General features: G+C 39.4%; 1 protein-coding gene across 1 annotated transcript in view; it reads left to right on the top strand.

Moving 5' to 3' along the window:
* Window positions 1-4,157, top strand: part of POU6F2 (POU class 6 homeobox 2) — a 125,857-nt gene extending 121,700 nt beyond the window's left edge. The window contains exon 6 of the mRNA XM_038562668.1: window positions 1-4,157. This exon is cut by the window's left edge and continues 1,663 nt beyond it. The gene's annotated coding sequence lies outside the window, so the exon portion shown is untranslated.
* The last annotated feature ends 4,014 nt before the right edge of the window (window positions 4,158-8,171 follow it).

Here is an 8,171-nt window from a genome sequence, read left to right as displayed (position 1 = left end):
AGACTCCAGAATAACTAGGGCTTTGCTCAATGAACTGTCACCACTGGCATAAGCTGTAATCGTACTCACTGTCCCCACCAGAGCTTGGGATTTCTCTCAGTCTGTTGGCCACGTACATGGAGAGCTGACCAAAACTAATTTTGTAATATAAATATAAACTGCACATTTGGTTCAATACTTACATCTATGTGATGCTTCTGTGCAAAGCAATTTCTCTCAGAAGTCTGATAGCCAAAGAAATGTCTCAAGATTTCAGTCAGAACACACACATAGCATGCACACACCCATATGCACACACACAAAGGAAACAGGCCAAAAAGAAAGGGATGATCACTGGATCATTAGAGACCATCATGTATCCTATAAATCCCATCTTTTTTGCTAATCTTTTCATTCCGATAGGGATGGCCAACTTTTTTCAGGGGGGAACCATTGTTCTTTGTTCTTGGGATATATATATACACGCATATATATGTGTGTGTGTATATATATACACAAATACAAATGGAGCAGAAAGTTGGAAGACGAATTTAAATGATTGGAATTGGGGGCTGGGTTCTTAAGGGGAACAGAGGTTATAACAGTGAAGTACCTCCGCTAAAAGGAAAATTCTAGAAGCAGCTTATCTAACACATCAGAATAGCCTTCACTATTAGAACTAGGGGATTATTTCACTATTCAAAATAACTTACCCAAAAGGTCAGTGGGCCAAAATCACCTAATAAGCCAGAAGGAAAGGGTGAGATGTGAGGGTGGCTGGGCAAGTGGCCACCTGGAGCCCATGGCTGGTGTTCCCCACAGAGACAGGCAAAAGGTGTTCAGGCAAAGGAGCTGGCAAAGAGGACCACCGATTTGCCTGCTGTCTAGAAGCAAATATTCCTGAGCAATTAGTTCCAAATCACGCTCATGTACTCTCTAGAAGTAAATTGTGAAGAAAAAGGAAAACCTTCAAGTTGCCCAACCGAATACAAATGCCACCTTCTCCCCTAATACACTCCCTCCCCCAGGGGAGTTGGAGATCCTTCTTCTGTTGGTGCCTTTGCTGGCAATGTCCATGCAATGGTAGGACTGTCCCCACCCTACCCCGCTCCTGGAAGTTTCATGCGTGGCCATCAGGAGACCACCAGGAAGGAAACTCAAAAAGAAATCCTGCAAGTGGAATCATTCGCTTATAAAGGCATTTCCATTTCGCCAGTCTGATGCTAACTGGACCACAGCTAACCTGATCTTCGATGCCAACGACATCATGGTACCCATTTCACCACCTCAAAAACTGCACACAAAGAGCAACAACCCAGAAATCCCAAAAGGTATCGATTAGACAGATTTTGTATTCTCCTAGGACCTGCTCCAAATTCCATCAGGAAAAGCTCCTCAGGAAGAGAAGTTAACAAGAGGACATATGATGGATGCTAAATGTTTAAACATATGCCAGCAGCAGTTACATAAGGCCTGCTCGGTTCGGAGATCTATAATTGGGAGGGTATAACTAGGACAGTGAAAATATAAAATAAAAGTAATCTTCCAGAGTGGAATAAAAAAGAAATATATTCATCCCACAGTCGTAAAACCATTCATGTGCAGTGATTTTTTTTATAGTTTTATAATTTTGTATTGTTTTATAAATTATTTATAAGGTGTTGTAATGCTTCTTATATTAATTTTTTAAAGATAAATTTTTTGCTACAAGGCATAAAAAGGTGCCTGAACAAATTCTTAGGAATATAAATTATACTGTGTGACTTGTAAGTCTTCGGGACCTCACCTACTGCTTAATTTTATTATGACATTTCTTATTTCCACTTGTAAACAACTTCATATGCCAGTAGCACTTAAGAGTCTTTTATGTTTCCATGAACTGAAGGCTAAGGTTGCCATTAACAAAAAATAAAAGCCACTTCGGGCATATGTGATTGTATTTCAAGCTTCAATATTTTTCTTACATATTCTTAAATTATGATCATCTTCATTTCCTTCATCATTTGATAAAAAAAAAGAAATGACTGATGTTATATTTCACACCTGTTTGTGGGCTTTTTTTTTTTCAACCAAAAACCATTTGAAAAATTGAGAATTTTAATTGCATTGCAAGGATTTGGTTTCTGTATGTTGTAATCACACAACACACACGCGCATACACACACACACACACACACACACCCCACAGGAGAGAGAATAAAAAAGCAAAAGGAGCTAGGAAAAAAGAAAACCAAGTAGAGGCGTATCAAAGAACTCAAGCTATAACCAAAAAGAAATTGTAAAATGCCTTTGCTCATCTTCTCTACGCTGGACCAAAGCTCAATATTTGTAGGTATATGCACATTGTATAGATATGGCTTAAATGTTGCTGACAATCTCGCAATACTAAACTGTTCCTATTTTAAGAAAAAAAAAGAAATACAAACTGTTCATCAATGTTTTACCTCAGCACTCTACTTGTACCCAGTTAATGACCAAGCTTAAAAAAAATGGAGAAAAAGGAAATTGATTTTCATTTCAATGTTTGACTGTAAAATCTGTTTGGATAACATTTTGTAATGAGCTTTTTGTCATGTGGTTTGCTTGTCTTCAACTTGAAATTATGTGAGGCACATTTGTTTTATTTGTTGTTAAGAAAGTGATTTTCTTTTTTTTTTTTTTTTTGTCCTACGTGCTGTGATCTAGACTGGTCACCAGGGTCACTGATGAGAAACCACAGAAAGTTGCCTGCTCCACGTGTGGGGCAGGCAGCAGGAAGGAGGGCAGAAAAAATGACTGGGTTGTTTCGAAAAAATCCTCTTGATGAGAAGTTGACATGATGGACTTGTGACCAAGAAGCCAAACTGGATATTTAAAAGCTCCTTACTTGCTCTGACATTGAAACCAAAGCTGATTTATCTGCACAGGTTGCTTAACGTTAAAAAAAAAAAAAAACTGACAAAACTGTACTTAATCTAGAGCAATATCTGTATGGTCAGTAAAGCTGCACTTTGTGTATTTCTTAACAGCTTCAGATCTGTCACTTTTAATTTGTACCATAAAAAATAAAGAATTGTTTGACATGAGCTTCTAGAGTAAGTGTGTCTTGAACTCAGATATATCATTTCAACTGTAAGCATGTAAATGAATATGTGGGATAACCCCAGGTGTTAAGAAAAGGAAGGGGTTCCAGGCAGACCCATTAATATCATGATTATTTTAACTTTTCGAATAAAAGATTAGATAAATTAAGACACCATTGGTTGCAGGTTACAGAAATCCAACTGAAACTTGCTGAGACAAGAAGAGCCGATGCTATTTGACCTGATAGGGAAGTCCGGCTGCAAGCTCCGCTGCATACAGTGGTTCCAAGGATGTCACCAGCCTGCCCCGCTCGGCTTCCTTCTCACCCGGGAACCTCAGATGTTGAGTCTTGCACCTGTCTCTAAACTAGGCGCTGTGTTGGGGGATTATGTACTGGAATCCACTCCGGGGTCACAGACCCACCCTGTCTGTGGTCAGGGGAAGGGGCCTCATGCTAACAACCCCGAGGAACCCCAAGGAAGAATGGGAAGTCTCCACAAGAATCTGAAGACGGAAGATGGGAAACCATAGCAAGCCGACACAACCCATGGCCATCCAAGTCTCCTACTAACACCCCGCCCTGTGCCAGGTATTGCAGAGGATTCTGCTGGGAAAGAGCTCTTGCTGCCTTTTCAAGCAATTCCTGTCATTGCATGGTTCTGGAAAATTTAGGCATTTAGAATATGCTCCTGATTAAGTATAATGTGAGAATAGGAGGTGAGTTAACGTGGTTTTACAATTTACTGGATCAAAAGGAAGATGGGATTATCTTGCTAAAATACCAGTAAAAGGGGGTGGGGTAGTTAGAATGACAATCTGCATGCTTTTAGTGACCTTCAGCAAACATTTCTTATGCTACATGGAGGTCCATATATCAACTTCATCTTGTGATTGATAAGAAGTGCTTCAGGACAAGCAACAGAACCAAAAATCGGAGTGCCCATACATTATAAATAGGCAAGAAAAGTGGCCAGGAAGCTCCGAGATGGATTTCTAGGAGGAGCAAAAAGATGCTGATGCTTCCGTCCTCGTGGGTAGAGAAAGACAAAATACAGTCACAGTCAAGCTTTCTTTCCATTTAAAATACTCTGAAAATACTCCGGGCAAAGGTCATGACCATGATTATACCTATTATTATAAAAGGTTTGATAATACATCTTTAAAAAGATGGTCATCTCCACTATACTCAAATTACAAATAAAATAAAGTACATGTCTCAACGAGATATCCGGACTTCCACCTTCATTACAGCCTTATTCATTACAGCCTTATTCACAGTAGCCAAGATATACAAATAAACTGTGCTGTCTTTTGTTCATTATACAACTGCTTAATATACTAAAGGGACACGATTATTTCAACTTCCACAATAAAAATCTAATAGTTTCCACCGCCCAACACCAGCCCTTTCAACAAAGTTGGGATCTACTGTCATGCTGGACTGAAGAGAAACACCAGCATAATGGCACTCAAGGTCCTAATTGTCTCCATCCTTAATAAGGACATAATAATACAACATTTGGGTAACAACCACTGATATAAGGATAATTACTTGTAACTATGTATCTGAATCATCATAATAATATACATTACCTATTAGAAGTCATGTAACAGAGCTCCTTGGTGGCTCAATCGGTTAAGTATCCGATTCTTGGTTTCAGCTCAGGTCATGATCTCGGTCATGAGATCAAGCCCCACATCCGGCTCTGCACTCAGTGGGGAATCTGCTTGAGATTCTCTCTCCCTCTCTCCTGCCCCTCCCCCCTCTAAAATAAATAAACAAATCTTAAAAAAAGAAATAATGCAACAAAATATAATAAAATGACAACAAAATTATTTAAAGCAACAAAATATAAAATAGACAACAAAATTATTTAAAATAAAAGAAAAATAAAAAGATACCACTTAAATTCAGCCATTCCACATTCCACAAATATCTGTGAAACATTCATATGTGCCGGAAACTTTTTGTTGCGAAAACTCAGAAATAAACAAAATGAATCCTTGTCTCCAAGAAATTCATAGTTATGGTGCAAAAGCCAGTAATACTTGCCCAGAAGCTAGAATCTTCCCATGTTTCTTGTATTATAATATTTTACACATAACACAAATTTCAGAATTAAAATGATGAAACACAGTTCTGAGGCTGAATTTGAAACAGTAAATGAACGGGTAAGACAGAGCCTCGGCTATAAGACACTCACCAGTATCTGTTTTAAATGATTCCAAAAGCTGTTCCAACAAAATTTTCCACTAAGCCAACCATATACACATAATCTATTCAGTGGCAACTGTAGCAGGACAATGGTTGATGAATTTAATCAAAAATCCATGGCTGGAAAGAGTTCAGGAGCAGGTTGTCACCAAGTAGATGAAACCAGCTCCTCACTAACAAACACAGGTCTTGGCTCCTTATCCATCGTTTGGCCCTTTGAAAGGAGTCCGAGTAGACGGCCCTTAAGAACCACTCAGCTTACCTGCAGTATCAAGGGAAAGAGACACCTACGGAGGTTTTCTGTATATTAGGTGAAAATCTATCTAGAACATATGAAACATTGCTGTTTTCTTAAAACAGATCATGGGTATAATTTACCCTCTTCTTTATGGACTTTGTCCATCTATTTGCTTTACCCTTGTTAATGGTTCCATGCATCAGCCATCCAGACCTACATATATACACTCAAGTCACCAAAAATCCTGGCAACTGTGCTTCGTGAATCCCTTTGACTCTGTTGACCAAAAAATAAAGAGCTGCAATAAGAGACAAATGAGCACTTATTTGACATCAAAGAATTGCAATTTGGGGAGCAAAGATTCAGAAACAGATAGTGGGATGCTTGGGTGGCTCAGCACTTGAGTGTCTGCCTTTGGCTCCGGGCGTGACCCCAGGGTCCTGGGATCGAGTCCTGTATCGGGCTCCCCGCAGAGAGCCTGCTTCTCCCTCTGCCTATGTCTGCCTCTCTCTGCATGTCTCTCATAAATAAATAGATAAAATCTTAAAAACAACAACAACAACAACAACAACAACAACCCAGATTGTGTCCCACTTGTAGGATGAAAGCAGGGAGATATTATGAAGGACAGGAGCAATTACATGAGTTGAGGGGGAAAAAAACATTTTCTATAGGTATTAACAAGCTAAGCTGCTTGGGTTAAACACTCTATCTTCAGAAAATCCACAACCACTGGTCTTGTGACCAGGATGCCCATTCTCCTGCTGACTTCTCAAGCAATTGTTTAAACAACTGTTCAAAGATAGGGAAGGCAGTTTCTCTGCACCAGCCACTCCCGGTCAGTTTCAAAAAAACTCCAGTCATGTCAATTCTTCACAACTGTCTCCTGCTCTCCATCCTCCACTGCCACTACTTATCTCAAACCCACCCACCTCTCACCTGGACCACCGTGATATGCTGCTCCTGGACTCTCTACTCATCAAAAGCACGCCACCAAAGAAATCATTCTGAAAGGCCAATATGAACATATTTATCTTCTATTTAAAATTTTTCCAGTGCTTGTGATTGCCTTCAGAATGGACCCAAAAAAACCTCAGGCAGAGGATACAAGGCCTCTCGGGACCCAGCCTTTGTTTACTTCTTGGCCTCATCTCTTATCAACTCTCAAACCAAACTTCTGAAAATTTCTCCAATACCCAGGGAACATTTTGTGCTTCTGCTTGGCACGTCCATCCACTGCACTATTGGCCTATCCAACCTCTGCACACTCTTTAAGACTCGATTCTATTCAATTCCTATTGGACTTCTACTATGTGCCGGGCATCGTGTCGCCTTCATCAGAGCATGGACTGAGTTTGCATATGGATCATTTACATGTTACAAAATCACTGACAGAGACCTCTACATGACCTACAGATTTGGCTTCCCCAATGGACTTGTAGTTTGGCAATCTATTCTTTTAGTCAATTGTCATTTGTACGTGACAGGTCTTCCTGTCTGACAAGAGTAACAGTAATTTTACATTTGTATAATTGTATGATGAACTTCCTTCATTTATACTAGTCCCCTCTTATCCACAGGGGAGACGGGCCAAAACCCCTAGTGGATGCCTGAACCCGCAGATAGTACTGACCACTAAAAATACTATGTTTTTTCCTATGCACACATAGCTATGACAAAGATTAATTTACAAACTAAGCACGGTAAGAAATTTAGTAACACTATCTAATATTAAGGCAGAACAACTATAGCACTATACTGTAATAAAAGTTATATGAATGTGGTCTCTCTCAAAATATCTTATTGTCTAAAAGTCACCCTTCTTCTTGTGATGATGACAGATGATAGAATGGCTATGTGATGAGGTGAAGAGAAGTGAGTGATGTAGCATTAAGCTACTACTGACCATCTGAATACATGTCAGAAAAAGGATGATCTGCTTCCAGACTGTGGTTGACCACGGATAACAGAAACCACAAAAAGTAAAACTGTGGATAAGAGGGCACTGCTATATGTTTGTTTGTTTTTTATTTGCTCATAACATAAGCCCTTAGAAGTGTAGTAATTTCTATTTTATAGATGAGCACTAAGAGTCATAAAAGTTAATGGGCTTGACCAAGACCCCAGAGTTCATGAGTAGAGCTAAATATATTGGGAATTAGAGTATTCACCAAGATGGATACACACTGAGCCCTAGTGAAATGGTGTCTGATACCCCCATGTCTCTCAATCCACCAGTATATAAAGCACAGTATCTGATATATGGTATCATTCAGGAAAGGCTGCTGTTGAAGATAAATTCTAATTATCTAATCACCAAGTCCACTTTGATTTAGGTGAGTATAGCCTGAATGATTAGTGCTGCTTGGCAGAAATAGTGAAAAATACCTAAGGGAAATTATTTTTTTTTATTTTTATTTTTTTTTATTGGTGTTCAATTTACTAACATACAGAATAACCCCCAGTGCCCGTCACCCATTCACTCCCACCCCCCGCCCTCCTCCCCTTCCAACACCCCTAAGGGAAATTAGATACGCCTCTATATGTCATGCCGTTCCATCATCACTGAGCATCAGGGAAGAATACAGGGTTCTAGGCAAAGGAGTTGAAACCAACAGAAAAGTGAAAGAGAAAGTATCTAAATCCTACAGGTTGTTTGACTAATCCCATCAGCAA

The sequence above is a fragment of the Canis lupus genome, chromosome 18 (assembly GCF_011100685.1).
Source record: "Canis lupus familiaris isolate Mischka breed German Shepherd chromosome 18, alternate assembly UU_Cfam_GSD_1.0, whole genome shotgun sequence".
NCBI classification, from domain to species: Eukaryota; Metazoa; Chordata; class Mammalia; order Carnivora; family Canidae; genus Canis; species Canis lupus.
This window is presented reverse-complemented; position numbering and strand designations above follow the sequence as displayed.